The sequence below is a fragment of the Nyctereutes procyonoides genome, unplaced genomic scaffold, assembly GCF_905146905.1.
Source record: "Nyctereutes procyonoides isolate TBG_1078 unplaced genomic scaffold, NYPRO_anot_genome, whole genome shotgun sequence".
NCBI classification, from domain to species: Eukaryota; Metazoa; Chordata; class Mammalia; order Carnivora; family Canidae; genus Nyctereutes; species Nyctereutes procyonoides.
The window spans coordinates 29,271,396-29,290,420 of record NW_026575082.1 but is presented as its reverse complement, the minus strand read 5'-3'; positions in this window follow the sequence as shown (position 1 = coordinate 29,290,420).

Here is a 19,025-nt window from a genome sequence, read left to right as displayed (position 1 = left end):
TACTAAAAAAACAAAACAAAAAACAAATCCCACAAAAAAGATGTACTCAAAACATAAATAAATAAAAATAGAAAATGTTTAAGTAACCCATAGGAAGCCACAAAAAAGACAACAGAGAAAGGAAAACAGAACAAACAGAAAAAAAAAAAGTACACTCAACATACCCTAACTTAGCAATAATTACATTAAACATAGATGACCTAATAAAACAATTATTCAATTGGCAGTGAGTTCAAAAACATAAGGCAACTATATGCTGTCAATAGGACATTTGTTTCAAATATAATTATATAGGAAAATTGAAAGTCAAAGGATAAAAAAACATATACCATGCAAGCGTTAATCAAAGGAAATCAGAAGTAGCTATATTATATCATATAAAATAGACTTCAGAGCAAATAAAATTACGAGAGACAGAGGAAGACATTATGGAATGACAGAAGAGTCAATCCACCAAAAAGATACAACAATCCAAAATGTGTCTGCACCAAAAAAGAGAACTAAAAAATATGTGAATCAAAAACTGCTAGAAGTAAAAAAAGAGAATAGACAAATCCACCATTACAGTTGGAGACTCCCACTTCCATTTCTCAACAATCGATCAAACAACTGGACAGAAAATAAAGATCTAGAAGAATTCAATAACACCATAAACCAACCAACTTAATCAACATTTATAGTGTAATCCATCTAACAACAGCAGAACTCATTCTTTTCCAGTTTCCAGGGAACATATACCAAGAAAGACCACATTCTGGGCTATAAAACAAACCTCAAGATGTTTAAAAGAAAAAAAAAAAAGATGTTTAAAAGAAAAAAATGAAAAGTGGAATGTAAGTTCTCTGACCACAAAGAAATCAAACCAGAAATCAATAACAGAAATACAAGGAAAATCTCCAAATACTGGAAATTAAATAACTCACCTTTATTTATTTATTTAAAGATTTTATTTATTTATTCATGAGAGACACACAGAGAGAGAAGCAGAGACATAGGCAAAGGGAGATGCAGGCTCCCTGCAGGGAACCTGATGAGGCAGGCACTCAATCCCAGACCCCAGGATCACATTCTGAGCTGAAGGCAGACACTCAACCGCTGAGCCAACCAGGCATCCCAATAACTCATCTTTAAGTAACTCATGGGTTAAAGAGGAAGACTCAAGAGAATAAAAAGATAATTGAACTGAATGAAAATGAAAATATATGTCAAAATTTGTAGAACACAGCTGAGAGAGAAATTGTGAGTTCTAAATACATACATTAGAAAAGAGGAAAAATCTCAAATGGGTAATCTAAGCTACCACTTCAGAAACAGAAGATGAAAAGCAAAATAAATCAAAATAAACAAAAGGGAAGAAATAATAAAGATAAGAACACAAATCCATAAAATTGAAAACTAAAAAAAGAAATGGAGGAAAATCAATGAAACAAAAGAGCTGAATCATTGCAAATATCAACAGAATTGACATGCCTTTACAAAGACAGATGAAATAAAAACAAAGAAGACACAAATTGTCAAAATATCAGGAATTAAATAGGAAATATCACTAGAGATGTTGTACACATCAAAATAATAATAAGAAAATACTATGACATTACACACAAACATTTAGCAACTGGATGAAATAGACCAGTTCCTTAAAAAACACAAACTACCACAACTCACCCAATTTGAAATGTATAATTTGGATAGCCCTGTAACTAGAAAGAAACGAACATGGATGAACCTTGAGGGCATTATGCTAAGAGGAATAAGTCAGATAAAGAGAGAAAAATACTGTGTGATCTCACTTATATTTGGAGTCTAAAAAACTGAACTCATCAAAACAAGAGTAGATTGAAAGTTGCCAGGGGCTGGCAAGTGGAAGAAACGGGAGTATGTTGGTCGAAAGGTACAAACTTCCACTTATAAGATGAATAAATAAAATAAAATAAAATAAAATAACATGAATAAGTTCTGGGAATCCAATGTACAGCATGGGTGACTATAGTTAACAATACTCTATTGTATGCTTGACAGTTGCTAAGAGAATAATGTTCTCAGCACACCGCACACACACACACACACACACACACACACACAATGTGTTAATATGTTGGGTGATAGATATGTTAACTAACCTCATTATAGTAACCATTTCACAGTATATACATATATCAAATCATATTGTATACTTTAAACTTACACATTATATGTCAATTATATCTTAATAAAGCTGGAATAAATCAATGTCTATATACACTTATAAACACACATGTACCCAGAAAACTAAATATACAGTACAAATTACAATCATCCAAAACAAGATACTTAGGTATAATTATAACAGAACATGTACAGGACTCCTATGTGGTAAACTACACAATGTTGATGAAAGAAACCTAAGATCTATAGAAGTGTGTTTATGCAGTGGAATATTTTACAGAGTGAAGATATTAATTTTCCCCAAGTTGTTAAAAAGTATAATGCAACTCCTATCCAAGTTTCAGCAAGATTATCTGTAGATACAGACAAGATAATTCAAAAATTTATATGGGAAGACAAAGGAACTGGAAGAGCTAAAATAATTTTGGAAAAGAAGAATAAAATATGGAATGAGTACCCAATTTCAAGACTTTTTATATAGCCATAGTAAAGACTGCATGGTACTGGTAGAGCAATAGGCACATAGATCAATGTATCAGATTAGAGAAACCAGAAAGAGACCAAAACAAATATGATCCACTGATTTTTGGTAAAGAGGCAAAAAAAAAAATATATAATGGAGGAAGGAAAGAGTTTTCAGTAAAGGTGCTGGAGTAACTGGACATCCAAATTAGGCAAAAATAATATACAATAAGCAAAATAAAACAAAAAACTTTCACCTAAAATACTTCACATAAAAAATCAATTCAAAATGTATCACAGACTTAAATATAAATTTTAAATTATAAAACTTTTGGAAAAATTATGAGAGACTATCTTTGAGATCCAGGCAAAAAGTTCTCAGACTTGACAACAAAGCATAATCAATAAAAGGAAAACTTAATAAATTGGACTTCATCAAAATGAAAAACGTGCTATGAGAAAGACTTTATAAAAGGGAATGAGAAAACAACATACTGGAATAAAATATTTATAAACCATACATGTGACAAAGGACTAGCTTCTAAAATATGCAAAGAACTCTCAAAATTCAATAGTAAAAAAAGCAAAACAAACAATATCATAAAAAAAAACAGGTAAATCCGCATGACAGATCACCAAAGAGGATACATAGATGATAAACACATGAAATAATGTTCAATACCATTAGGCATTAGAGAAAAAAAATGAAAACAAACAAAATATTACTACACACCTATCAAAATGATAAGCACTAAAAAAAGTGATTAGCACTAGATGCTGTCAAGAATGATAAATAACTAGATCGCTCCTACATTAATAGTAGGAATGTAAAATGGTAATACGGTCACTCTGGAAAACAAATTACTGTTTCTTTAAATAACTAAACATACAGAGGTGCCAGGGTGGCTCATTCAGTTAAGCAGTCAACTCTTGGTTTTGGCTAAAGTCACAATCTCATGGGTTGTGAGATCAAGGTCCATGTCAGCTCCACACTCAGCAGGAGTCTGCTTGAAGATTCATGCCCTTCCCTCCTTCACTCACTCTCTCTCTCTCCCTCTCATAAATAAATAAATAAATAAATAAATAAATAAATAAATAAATAAATAAATAAATGATAAATAATCTTTTTAAAAAATCAAAATAAAAAACTAAGCATGCATCTATCATACAACCCAAGAATTGCAATCCTAAGCGTCCCAAATAAAAGAAAACTTATGTTCACATAAAATCTGTATAATGAATGCTCATAGCAGCTTATTTGTGATAGCCAAAACTGGAAACAACCCAAAGGTCCTTCAAAGGAGATATAGTTAAGCAAACTGCACTATATCCATACCATTGACTGCTACTAATTAGTAAAAACAAAACACCTATATGACTGATAAACCTATACAGATCTTCAGGAATTTACCTAAGTGAAAAGCCAATCCTAAAAATCTATATATTGTATGATTCCATGTATGCAACATTTTTAAAATAATAAAGTTACAGAAATGGAGAACAGATCAGTTGTTGCCCCGAGTTAAGGAGGGCGTAAGCACAGGAGGAAGGAAAACGGGTATTGTTTTAAAAGTGCACCATGAAGGATCCTGGTGTTGATGGGAATGTTTTTGATTCTGACTGTATCATAGCCAATATACTGTAGTATAGTTTACAAGCTGTCACCATTAGTAAAACTGGATAACTAGTACATGGGACTCACTGCATGTAAATATGCTATTATCTCAAAATAAAATAAAAAGGTTATTTTAAAATATACATATATGTAAGACTTTCCATAGTAAAACCTTGATAACAACATCTAACAACCAACATTGAATAGTGGAATTTAAAAAATTATTGTTTGTGAATAAAGATGCAAAAGTCTAGGTAAAAATACTGTTAAATATAATTCAAAAGAATATTAAGGTAATAATTTCTCATCTTAGTGTAGGCTTTATTTGATAACTATAAAGAGTTTGATATGAGGGGAATATTTATCAAGCAAGATCATAACATCAATAGGCTAAAAAAATTATCCCAATAGTTTCTAAATAGGCATTTATGATGGTTAATTTTATGTGTCAACTTGACTGGGCTAAGGGATGGCCAGATGGCTGGCAAAACACTATTTCTGGGTGTTGTCTGTGAGGGTATTTCTGGAAAAGATTAGCATTTGATTCAGTAGACAGAGTAAAATGTGGGTATCACATTCAATCTGGTAAGGACCCAAATGGAACAAAAAAGGCAAAGGAAGGGTGAATTCCCTCCCTCTCTCTTCTTGAGCTGGGTCATCTGTCTTCTCCTGTCCTTGGACAATGAACCTCCTGATTCTTGGGCCTTTGGGACTCTGGGACTTACTTACACACATGGTCCCCAGGTTGTCAGGCTTTCAGATTTAGGCTGACTTACACCACCAGATTTCCTGGTTCTTCAACTCACAGATAGCAGATTGTGGGACTTCTTGGCTTCTACAACCATGTGAGCCAATCCTACAACCTCCTTTTGTATATCCCTATATCCTATTGATTCTGTTTCTCTATACAACCCAGACAAATACGGCATCCAAAAAAACCCCAGTATCCATTACTTGTTAGAGAATACACGACAGTATGGCAGAGATTTGTTATTCATCAAATATTTATATGCTTTTTAACCTTTCTCAGTCCCTTTGATTCTAAGGAGGTGTAGGTGTATGACTAATTCTTAGGATCTAAATGGAAAAAGGAAGATAAGAACCATTGTGCCCTCTCCACATCCAATCTCATTTAATGGCTGAAAAGTAAAAACTAAGAGCTGGTAGCTAGAATTTGGAAGCAGCCCCGGGCCCTGAGACACTATTTGAAAAATAAACACATAGGAGCCAAACTATCACATATTATATGAGCAGGGGATAAACCTTTGTTGTGTTAAGCTGTAAAAATTTTAGGGATATTTGTTATTGCAGCATAGCCGTTTGTTACCTGACACAACAATAATCTTTTAATTAGTGGAACATCTATTCATCAATGTATTTTTATTTTACAGAATAGATTGAGGAAAAATAAGGCACTAGAGGCATTTCCATGAGATTCAGAAAATAGATCAAAATGTCCACTCTTTTTGCTGGACTAAGATTTGTGCTTATGGACTTTTATCATAGCTTTATTTATAGTACAAAACAAATAATAGATAAATGTGTATATCTAAGTAAAGCTATATTTAAGCAATAACTATATATGTAATAAATATGAAACAAATTAATATTTTCAAACAATATATAAAGCCTGAGAAACGCCATGCATTGCTAGATTAAGAAAGCAGGATACAAACTTGTATGTATAGTATGGTCCAAGTTAATATGCATGCAAACTTATTACACACATTCAAAGAATTACTAAAATATTAATGGTCGTTATTTCTAGAAGCTGGAATCATGGGCAGTTGTTCACTTTATTCTTCATACTTTTCAATATTTTAATCAGAAATAATAAATGTTATTTTTAGAAAGAGTAATGGAACATTTCCTACCTACAAAGTTTCTGCTTTGTCCTTCAGCTGGCACATTATTATTAATAATAATGCTTATTGAACAGGAATAATCTCTTTTCAGCATGAAACATCCCGTATTCATGCAAAAATAATCTTAATACTTATTATTTTTAATGAGAAAAATGTGCTCAGGTTGAACAATTCTTATCAAATACTTGATATGAGTATGTAAAGGAGAACTTGACTTTGTAAAAAAAACTATCCCATATGCCAAAATGTTACAATTGCTAATAAGCAATGGAGAGGAAGAGAGAGGCTGGCAGCTAGCAGCAAAAAAGAGTGGCTTAAAGATCTTGAAGGTCCATCTCAATGAATGTGACCTAGAAGTGGGTCCCAATGTGATCCAATAGATTCCTAGTATCACCACTGCCGCCATTAATACACATGCACACACCAGATTCATACATCATACTACAAGGTTCCTATAAGGCCTCTTCCTTTTTTTGTGTCCCATTACTTCTTCAAAGTCTGCAGCTGCCCATTTTCAACTTTGAATACCTTCTTCATCTAAAATTCTTCTGCTAAAATAAATATTTGAGAACATTTTCACTGCATTATTTCCCGGACAACTTTATGGCCAAGTGTAACTTAGCTAGAAGCCAACTCACTATTTCATTGTCTTCACTAGAGTCAGCTTCAGAGCATATTTCAATACCAAAAGCCACATGGTGCATACAGCTTGTCTCTTTAAGTGACACTTCCACCATGGCCTCCAGATTACTGGGGAATTTTTTGTTTGTTTTCTTCAATTCTGCCTTAATTTTTTTAATTTATTTATTTATGATAGTCACACAGAGAGAGAGAGAGAGGCAGAGACACAGGCAGAGGGAGAAGCAGGCTCCATGCACCAGGAGCCCAAAGTGGGATTTGATCCCGGGTCTCCAGGATCGCACCCTGGGCCAAAGGCAGGCGCCAAACCGCTGCGCCACCCAGGGATCCCTCTGCCTTAATTTTTATTTGAACTTTGAAACTCTGATGAAACATCATAAATTGTACTGGGATATATATTTCTTCAAACACCGTATGAACAGCCAAACTGTACCTCCTCATAGACTTAGCTCAATGAAATGAGCTTAGAGCATTCCCCTATTTTGCTCCTTTTCGCATATATTCAGTTTTCAAAGTGTTATAAAGTAGTGTTTTTAAGAATTAATATTGTGTGCTCTAATAGTGATCGTTTCATCTCAGATTCTAAAAGAAACAAAAACAGATCCATTATTTCATGAACTTACATTTCAATCTTTTTTTTTTTCAGGTTTTCTGTAATAAATACATGGAAAATAGTCTTTGTCTATTCACTGGATCACAGCATAGTGTAGAGGGAAAAACACAGCCTGGGAGTCAGAACCAGGTTCCAGCCTCAGCTCTATCAAATATTTTTAATGATTCTCTGTTACATCCTTTACCCTCTCTCAGCCTCCATTTATTTTTTTTCTATGAATGCAATGAAAGTATAAAACTGCCTGCCTTACAGGTTTTAATGATGAATAAATAATGTTGATTAAATATGCTATACAGCTATTCATCATTGTTAATAATTAATTTTTTTCCAATTTAATTGTTTTGATGCTAATTTGATCTATTATCACTAAAAAAAAAAAATGCTATTCCCATTGTGCCTAACAGATTCCAATGGAAACTCACATAGCTTAAGAGTAAGAAACACTTGCCACTTTGGAAAAGTTGTATAAAATATAGTGTTTTTTTTTTTTAATTTTAAATTGCACACTGACCTTTCTAAATCCTAGACTGGAGGCAACTATTTTTTTTATTTTTATTTATTTATGATAGTTACACACACAAAGAGAGAGAGAGAGAGGCAGAGACATAGGCAGAGGGAGAAGCAGGCTCCATGCACCAGGAGCCCGACGTGGGATTCGATCCCGGGTCTCCAGGATCGCGCCCTGGGCCAAAGGCAGGCGCCAAACCGCTGCGCCACCCAGGGATCCGGCAACTATTTTTTTAAAGGTCATCTATGACATTGTCAATGTGAAATTTTAAAAATATTTTCTTAACCCCATCTCCAATAACATCCATAACAAAATTAGCTGGGAAGACCTACCATAGGACTGATTATACACACACACACACACACACACATACACACACACATATGATATATATCTCATATGTAAACATACATGGACATATACATCTAGGTAGGGTGGGTATATACATAGACATGCAGATATGTGTGGATGGGTGGATAAATAGCATCATGGAGTCCTCCTCCCCCTTTTTGTTATTAGCTGCTAGAATATGTTCTGCGTAATTATACACACCCATAGATTGAATACTTTATGAATTACAGACAACAGATTTTTAAAACCACTGAACTTGAGATAGATACTAAGAGTAGATAAATAAAGTTCATTATTATACTGGATAATATACTCAAGAAGACAAATACATTTTAGAAAATCATAAAATATGCTCCAAAGCACCAAATCTTGCATGTAGATTATCTACTTTTTAACAAATTTTCTGTTACAATTTATTAATGTAATAAGTTGATAGCTTTCTGGGAAATGAAGCTCCATTTTCCACTATCAGGCTTTCATGTTGACAGTTTTGATTGACCATTATTATAGCAAAATGGCAACTTTCACTTTGAAGCTAAGAAATCAAATCCAGATAGAGTGACAAGCTGCTTTAAATGACCATGGGTAGTTTCCATAGTTTGTTGTGGGAAGGGAATGGAGGCAGTTGCACCTATTACAATGTCAGCAGGCATACTACTGAGATTAATCTATTTTGACCTTTGTTCACATTCCATCCACGCTAGTGACTAGGGTGAGTTCACAGGTTCACGATGAGTCATGCTTCATCTACATTCTCAGAAAACATTTGCAGTTTGGAATACTTGACAGGAACATACCCCAGTGTGGACACCCAGAATGAATGAAGAATTTGCTAAAGATGTTGCCATGACTTACCTAATGTGATGGAGGTAATATAGTGGAGTTGCTGCTGAAAAGACCTTAGTGTTCTGAGGTAGCCCCAGATCCAACCATGTCATCATTGAATTGACCCCTGGCCAAACCATGGCACATTCTCAGTGAAGGTGAAACCAATTAAAATAAATATCAGAAGCAATCTTTAAAGATGATAAGCTATAAAACTCTCCCCTCTAAGCAGAAGTACATGCTGAAGGAGAAGAGCAGACTCACTTCCTTGCCTTAAGAATGAAGTTGGAATCCAAGGAGGGCACATCGGTAGAGATAGAACCAGAACCACATTTCCAGGCTGTAATCTACGTGCGAAACTGTCTTTAAGATCAAAGGGTAGAAGCATTCCCGTCTCATCTATCACTTTCTAGTCATATGAACAATCCAAAGCAGAATAAAGAAACCTGCCCCTACACTAGAAATGACCAATCAATCGGGAAGACCTTACCATGCAATCCCCCCCACCCAATCAGGGGCTTTACCTCAGTCCCCTTAGCAAGCTCCCCACATCTTTTTGATCCCTAAGTAGTAGACAACTTGATCCTTAAAATTTCTTCACAATCTATATTTAATAGATGCTTTATTCAAACCAGAATTTTAAATATTATCTATTCCCAGAGGAAAAAAATATCTCCGAACATTATCTCTATCTCCGAGAGCTTAACTACAAACCTACCTACTTGACATCTCCACTTAGATATCCGAGGGGTATCTTAACCTTATCACATAGCCAAAACTCATTGTTTGACTTCATGCCTGTCCTGCAGTTTTCTTTATTTCAGTAGCTGACATCTCTACCCTGCCACTTACTTAGACCAAATTCCTTATAGTCACCTTTGATTCCCCTCTTCTTATCTATAAATCCTTCAGCAATAGTGTCAGCACTTCCTTTGCATTATGTCCAAAATCCAACCACCTCTTGATGCTTCCACTGCTGCCACCTGGGTCCAAATCATCAACATCTCTTGCCTGAAGAGTTGTACTAGCCTCCTAACCATCTCACTAATTCCACAATTGTCTCCTTATGGACAGTTCTCACACATGCAGACATTTGGACATACACATAGTATTTAAATCAGGCTAAAACAGATAAATGAGATTTCAACAAGAAGAGATGTGGAGACCAGCATGGGCATAGAGCAAGATCTTGAACACTCAAAAGTGCTCAGCATATTCAAGGAACAGCAAATGGTCCTAGTGGATGCCATCTGGGAGTTGAGCTGAATACAAGGGGTAGGAGATGTGGGGCTGAGAAAGTAGAGCAAGCCAGATTTTGAGGAGTCTTGAATGCAATGAAAGTGACATTGTTTTATGCAGTCAAGAATTTGTTAAGAAGCTACTATCGGCCAGATTCTACGCTGAGTGTTGGGAAAGAAATGACATCCCCAGTCCCTGTGTTCAGGAAATGTACAGTGGAGTAGAGGATTTGCAAATGTGCAGACAAACGAGTGTCACAGTGTTATGAGTGTCACAACAGCCATCTGAGGGGCAACACAATGAAGTAGTGAGGGTTCTATAGTGCGGAGAAGGATGGTTCTAGGATGATATTATGGAAGTCAGGAGTCAAAGACTTTTTAGTTGGAGAGTAAAATGGAGGGATCTGAGTTTTAGAAAGATTATGCAAGTTAGGATAGGCAATGATCAAAAGGCAGAGAGCCTAGTCAAAGTGGGAATTCTGGGTAAAGATTAAGGAAAACCTAATTAGATTACTTTAGACTTAGAAAGACATCTCAATCCTCTCCTCTGTCCTGGTGAGTACTTAACTGCTTCAGAAATCTCTGAACATTAAACCAGCTCCATGTGAGTAGAAGAAAAGGTGATCAGAGTCCTCTTACCAGACAATTAATATATTACAGCACTTAAAACAGGTAAGAAATGTAGAAAAAGTCATTCAAAAATTCTCAAGATGAGTGTGGAGGAAGAGCAGATGAACTAGGTAGTGTGGTATTTGGTAGAAGGCTCTTCAGGAAGGGTTGGTTATATCCCAGCACTGGCTTTTATCAGGCACATTACTGGTGTATTCTCAATAGTTTAACAGTAACTAAATAAAAAAGAACTTGTAAAGTGCTTTACTCCTACCCTTCTGCAAACCCTCTTCATAATTTCAAGACGTTAGTTCTGACAAGTTCAAATCATAATCATGATAATTAGTATTTGACACTTACAGTCTCTTCACCAACAGTACATGTTGTTCATTAGACAACATATAGTTGCAGTATAGAAAATATTTATCATATATAAGGACCACATTTTGAGTCATTTAGGAATATTTTGATAAGCTAAACATACTGAAGGGTGCTTCCATTGCTGATTATTTTTTTTCCCTCTGAGCTATTCTATTTCGTTAGGATGTAATTTTATAAGCTATATTAATTTTCAAATTCCTGAATTTGAATTTGTTGGGTTAAGTCCCTCACAGAAATGGCTTGCTGAGTTCAAAAGCTTTTTTAATGAATATAAACACCACACATGACTATATGAACATATTATGTGTCATTTTCTGATCATTACAAATGCATGGAAAAGCATGTATCACTTTTTCATGTAATATTTAGTATAATTTTTTTCTCTTATAACAAGGCCCAATGAAATTTTTATTCAAATTTGTATTTTCTCATGGAAATTCAAAGCCTGGTTCTCTGCTTTCTTACAGTAATTGTTTTGACTTAGGATTGCTTAAAAAGTGGGGTGTCTGGGTAGCTCAGTTGGTTAAGCAGCTGCCTTCGGCTCATATCATGATCCCAGCATTGGGTTCCCTGCATTTTGGCTCCCTGCACTATGGGCCTGCTTCTCCCTCTCCACCTCTTGTGCTCTCTTGTGCATGCTCTCTCTCTCTCTCAAATAAATAAATATTTTTTTAAAAAATTATTGCTTAAAAAGATTTCTTCTCTAGAATGGCATGAATATTTCCTTAGATGGCTGAGGTCAGGTTCAAGTGTGGATGGTGTCTGCATTCATTATCTAATTGAGATGAAATACAAGTGCGGGGGGTGGGGGTGAATGGGTGATGGGCACTGAGGGGGACACTTGACGGGATGAGCACTGGGTGTTATTCTGTATGTTGGTAAATCGAACACCAATAAAAATTAAATTATTAAAAAAATACAAGTGTGGGGTATAATAATAAGGACAGCCATTTTTATATGTTTTTAAAAAAAGAGAGTCATTTTTCATCATGAATTAATTTTAGAATATTTAAAATTTGTCCTGACCTTTTAAGCTAGGTTTATGAGCATAACCACTCTGATGCTTATTTATTAGAAACTGTGAAACTCACTCAGTTTACCTCCCAAGCCAGAACTTGCCACTCTCACTTCTGGGTAGGAAGCCAAGTTCCTAGGCTTTAGTGGCTCCTGGATAAGGTTTTCTGACCCCATATGGCCAAGCACTCTCACAAGAGAGTCTGCAAACACCTGTTTGTAGCCGCTTGGCAACTTCCCCACAAAAATCAGGTGGAGACAATGTGATGTGTACAGAAACAATCCTAGAGTTCTGGGATTTTACAGGACATTTTGATAGAGCCAATCAAAATAAACTGTGAAAGTAAAGACTAAGTTAAACGCACTTGGAGAAATGGCATTAGTACATATTCATGAAAAATAATTCTCCTTGAAGCCAATTCCCAGTGCTTTTTGGCCCCAGAATTATCTGATACATTATTACAGTCTGTAGGGATGTGCGTAAAGAGTCTTATGGTAAAAATTTAGTGAAAACAGTCCAAGCTTGTGAGAAACTTCAATGAATTGAAATACATGAAGGTCAGAGAAAGATAAATGTATCTTTACGCAGTGTGTGCCTGAGAAATTATGCATGATCAAAAGTCTTCCCACAGCCCCATTCATGACTAAATATCCTTAGCATGAAGAAAATTACAAACAGGTACACTTCTGTGTTGGAAATGGAAATGAATAGTTCTCTGTGTTTCTTTACCTTCTTATACTTGTAGAGTCCTTTATAGTGTAAAAAAAAGAACTTCTGCAAACATTATTTCCTTTGATCATTACAACAAGCTGGTATGGTAGTTAAAAGATTAAAAAAAAGAAAAAGAAAAAAGAAATGAAACTCCCAGAAGACAACAACAAAAAAACACACAGACTCAGGGAAGCCAGGTTGTAAATTTTCTTGAAAAACAGAAGCCACTCATAAGCCCAGTCCAGGCTGCTATCAACAGAATGAAACTGGGTAGAACTACATTGTCAGAGCAGAGGTACAAGATGCACATGTATGAGTTGACTGTGTATGTATGTGGGTACATGTGTGCACACATAAATCCACATGCATGTGTCTGACTGCATTTTTTTTGCCTTCCTACATAAACTCGAGAAATTCCTCAATTGATTTCAACATGTAACTATTTTTTTTTCCTTTTAATTAAGAAGAATAGAAATATAAGCACCCAAAGAGCATGGCATGAAAGCTTAGACAGGGATCCCTGGGTGGCTCAGCGGTTTAGCGCCTGCCTTTGGCCCAGGACGCAATCCTGGAGACCTGGGATCGAATCCCACGTCGGGTTCCCGGTGCATGGAGCCTGCTTCTCCCTCTGCCTCTCTCTCTCTCTCTCTCTCTCTCTCTCTCTCTGTGTGTGTGTGACTATCATAAATAAAAAAAAAAAAGAAAGCTTAGACAGGAAAACGTGAGGAAGGAGTATAGAGCCAATGGAAGGTGCGTAGAACATATTCAAGCAATACTACGTTGCTAGAAGTTATCCGTAGGGACCCATAAACCAACTGGAAGAAACACATGAAGAAAAGCCCTCTGCATTGGGCCTGTTTTTATCAAACAACTGTTTTCCAAGGTCATGCTCCTCTTTAGGAATATTTCAGTACTAAAGCCCTGATTTCTCTATTATTTACAATGGTCATTGGCATTGAGTGTGAATCTTTGTAGAAGCAACATGGCAGAGAGCCATTTATTACAAACTTTAAAGGTACCTGTACTTGCTACTAGACAGATCTGCCTCGGCATCCTTATGAGCATTTATAATCCAATTTTTTTTAAATCTTTTTATTTTTATTTATTTGTTTATGATAGTCACAGAGAGAGAGAGAGAGAGAGAGAGAGAGAGAGGAGAGAGAGAAGCAGGCTCCATGCACCGGGAGCCCGATGTGGGATTCGATCCTGGGTCTCCAGGATCGCGCCCTGGGCCAAAGGCAGGCGCCAAACCGCTGCGCCACCCAGGGATCCCTATAATCCAATTTTTTAAAACTAATCTCACAGTCTTTCTCCTCAAACTGAATTCTACTGCATCCTCTCATTCAATAAATGGTGAAACCATTGTGCAATCTCCCAAGCAATCAACCTTGTTCCCTGCTCCTCACTCTCACCCATGCTTCTCTTAGTCCCACTGATTTTATTCCATGATATCCCACCAATAAATGCCCTTTGCTCTAGCCTCACTGCTGTTATATCTGGTCCTGTGAAAGGTAACTAGAGTCTAGAATTCTCAGAGGAGCTCTCTTACTGCCCACAGGACAAAGTCCTAGCTCCTGAGCTTGGCATGCAATGCTTTTGCCTTATGATCTAGCCCTTGCCTCGTTTTCTAAACCAGGCCACTGAAAACTTTATTCCAGCCACATTGAGCTTCTTTGTAGCCCGCCAAATACAATGCAGTGCTGTCTCTTCACACTTCTCTCTTCTTGTTCATTCTGCATAAAATACACTTGCCCCAATCCTGGCTGTCTCCCTCTAAGTATGTTTCAAAATTTAGCTTCTCTGTGAAACCTCCTCCCTTCTTACATAGTTAACTGTCCTTCCATGCATCAGTTACTCTTGCCATCATCATCATCATCATCATCATTATTAGATATTTTTGTTTAAATTTCTTTTCCAGTTTTTTCCTTTTACTAGCTTAAAACTTATGTGTTCTATACATATTATTCACCTTTATTCACCTCTATCCCAAGTACCTCACATATGTAGCTAACGATAAGTATTTGTTAAATGAATGAATGGTGAATAAATTTTAAAATCCCCAGGAAATTTTAAAAGCATATTTACAATGGCCTGATACCAACTTAATATTGTTATTGTCCAAAAGCTCTAATGTAAACTTATGTTTGAAAAAAAAAACATAAAAGGAAAACTAAAACTAATCAGTTTCCTATAGACAATAATTATTATATTAAACTGCATCGCACATAACTTTGGTAGGAACAGATTGAAACAGATCTTAAATTAATAGCCCACATAGACAATAAACAAAAGATGATTTATTACAATGATACTAAAAGTTTTCAATCCATCCCATTCATCTTCTCATTTACACTATCACTACTGGGCAAGGGAACACCTGTTTAAAGACTATACTGAAATCACTGTCATCATCACCTCTGTGCCAGTCTGGAATACTGCCTCCAGTAAGTTCGGTAAGAATTGGTCCTGGGGTTTTTCCTAGCAATTGCCTAAATGACATCTGAACCAAGGAGCCAATGTTCTATTCACAAAATGTATGTTGGGAGGAGTAAGTTTCAAAATTACCTTTACTAGATGGGAATGTCCTACAAAAAACAAAAAAAAAATTTTAATGTAAAAATGACAGTCTCTTAAGGAATAAAAGTAAACTACTAGTAAAAAATTTGAGATAATGTATAAAAGATGGAAATACTTTTTAAAGAATGAGAAAAAAGTAAAGTTGAATGTCAGAGTCTTTGTTTATTTGTTTGTTTTAGCAGTTCAGAACCTTTACATTATGATGTCCAGTTTAAATCATCAGGCTATGGAGATAGGGAAGAAGTTTCTGAGAAGAATTATAAAGAATACTCAATATAATGGAAGGTTAGATAATTTTGGGCTGAAGAAAAAAATCAAAATCATAGCAAAGGGATGACTAAGATTTCATATGTATTCAGAAATAAATATGAATGGCACATAAATTCTCTATATCAGTGATGAACCAAAACCAGAGAATATTGTCAATATCAAAGAGGAAGAGATTGGGCTTAGGAAAAGGAATCATTTGGCTTTGTGATAAATCTAAATGACTACTGAGGTTATGAAAATTTCCAGGAAGGACTGAAAATTGTCTGTTTTGAAAAGTTTAGGCATCCAGTTTTCTGCAGGAAGGAAGATGCATATCATTTCTTGTGAATATTTCCAGTTCAATGAATTAATGACATTATCTCATATTCATTATATATTTACATAATATCCTGTAAAACATGATATGCGCTATGTTTATTTAATATTCTCAAGTTTCTCCTCTGGAGTAAAACATCACAACAAGCTTAAACTTTCCTCACAGAAGGTATGCCTGTGACTATTATTGTGTCCACCAGCCAGATCCTCAACTTCTATGCAACCTCTAATAAATATGGAGCACCAAAAAAAAAAAAAAAAAACCCTACACGAGTCTTCATTAAGTGCCCAGGAAATGCCAAATCAAAATAGGCAGATTACTCCATGACTTCTACATGTCATACATCTATTAATACATCCTGGGATCATGTTCACACTTTTAATAACAGCACTAGGCTGCTGACTCACATTCAGGCATGTTTCTACTTCCTTCGTTCCTTCATAATTATTCCCTTTCTTGTGTTGGCCTGGTTTGTTTTTTTCCCTAATCTCATCCTGTTTAACTTGGCCACTTTTCTCAATTTTCAAGGGTCCATTGAATTGTTGTCCTGGCTTCTATGTATCCATAACACTACCAAAATGAGGACTTTCTTCTCTTTTAAATAATCAAAGGATAAGGAGGGTCAGAGGAAGCTCATAATTCTTCTCAATTATGTGTGAGGTTCTCTGCTAGGTGTTGGGGGTAAGACAAGCATGGTTCCTGCTTCCTGATAGATTACAGTATATCAAAGATAGAGATAAAAACGACAACTCTCTCTGGTAAGTGCTATGCTAGGTAGGGCAGACAGCAACAGGACAAAGAAAGACTTTGAGACAGGAAGAATTATGGGTCTAGGTGCTGTGGCTGCATGTTGCAGTACCACCTGCATTCCAAAGAGAAGGATGCAGGAGAGGGGAGAGGCTTAACAGCTGAGAATTTGCACAAATACATCAATTAGCTCCTTTAGTCCTCACAACAAACCTGCAGGGCAAGTATTGTTACCCAATTTGACAGATAAAGAAATTCAGCATTTAATAGGGTAGATACTTATCCAAAGGTCACACACCTCTAGCTAATAAGTAACAGAGATGGATTTTCAATCCAGGTCTATATGATTCCAAAGTACATGTATGACACCATGCTACCTTTCATTCTCCATGTTTCTGATTTATTAACAGAAATACCACATGGGAAGAAATCTAACATTTCAGAAGTCCAGATAATGTCTACTGCTTCCATTTTATGTGGCATTTATTCAAGACATGACATCAAACTAATTTGACACAAGCTCATCCCAAACTTTTCTGGTAACTTCCTTACACTCTGAATTCAGGTGACAGCTACCTAATGATTTGCAAGTCATGTTTCCAGGGTCCAAAGACTGATATTTCTTCCAGTTTTTTTTTTTTAAAGCTATCATATTTTTCCATCTTTGGGCATTCTTGTCTTTTGCAGAAAATATTCTACAGTAATAGTGCAAAGCACTCAACAATTTCAGAAGTAGCTTGAGTGTCTATTTAGATGGTTCAGTGATAGTTGCTTCCTGTCATAAGCAGGTAGCTAATATTTAACATGTATTCAAATGGGAAAAGGAAACAATCCAGGAAATCAACCCAGCACATAAAATTGTTTAATAGATGATATCTGAAATTCTATGTTCAATTCCTGCTATTGTCATTCCCCCAATAAATACAATGTTAAAACTAATTCTTGCAATAGGTCACTCTGGAAAGGTCCTCAACACCTTGAGAGTCACCAAGAGCAATAGCTTGTCCCAATTCTGTACTGACAGGGCATCCATTCTCCATCTTCCCATTTCTATAACCCCCCTTGGCTCCAGGAATGATATAGTTACTATTAACTCGACCGTAACTGGCCCCCAAGATTGCCTTGATAAGATCATATTCTGACAGATTCCTAGAAACACCTACTCCCTCTCCTCAAAACCTACCAATATGGAGTGTAAATTGGTGCAACCACATTAGAAAAACCAATATTTACTAAAGTTTAACTTATATGTCCCCTCTGAACCAGCAACAGAAATGCCTACATATGTTCAAAAGACATGCACAAAGACATGCACCAGAATGTTTATAGTAGTGCAATTTGTAATGTCCAAAAGTGGAAACTATCCAAATGTCCAACTACAGTAAATGAATAAATTGTTCTGTATTCATACAATGGAATACTTTGCAGCAAAGGGAATGAACACCTATAGCTACATGCGATGATAGGGATGGGTCTCACAAACTTAGAGATGAGTGAAGGAAGCCAGACACAAAAGAATATATACTGTGTGATTGTATATATGTGAAGAACAAAAGAGGAAAAATTAATTTATTCTATTGGAAATCTAGGTAATTGTTACCCTTAAAGAGGGGTGCTAACAGTAAAGCGGAATGAGGTGGGCTTCTAAAATCCTGGTAATAGTCTCTTTCTTAACTGGGATGTTGGTTAATTGAGTGTGTGTGGTTTTGTGAAAATTAATTGCCTTATTTTTCTATATTGTATTACACTTCAATAAAAAAGTTCTTAAAGTCTTCAAAGGCTCGAAATTTTAAATAGCTAATTTTTTGAAATATTAAAATGGACTGTATAAAATATGACCTGTGGGGTAGAAAAAGTTGTAAGGATCTACATTCTAAACAATATAGATATAAATGGCTATTCCAAGATAGACCTGTTCCTATAGCTGGTTCCTATAGCTCATGATACTCTCAGGCCTCCCTACACGTGGCCTCTAGTCTTCATTCCCACTAAAGCTCCCCAGTCTACTTTCTCTAGTTATAAATAATAGTTCACCTCTGCTCAGAGACTGCCTTCACTCTTCAAGGACATGCCCTGGCTCAAGGATCTTAAAATCGAGGCACTTTCAAACTTCAAATATTCTTCCCCTGGCCTCTAAA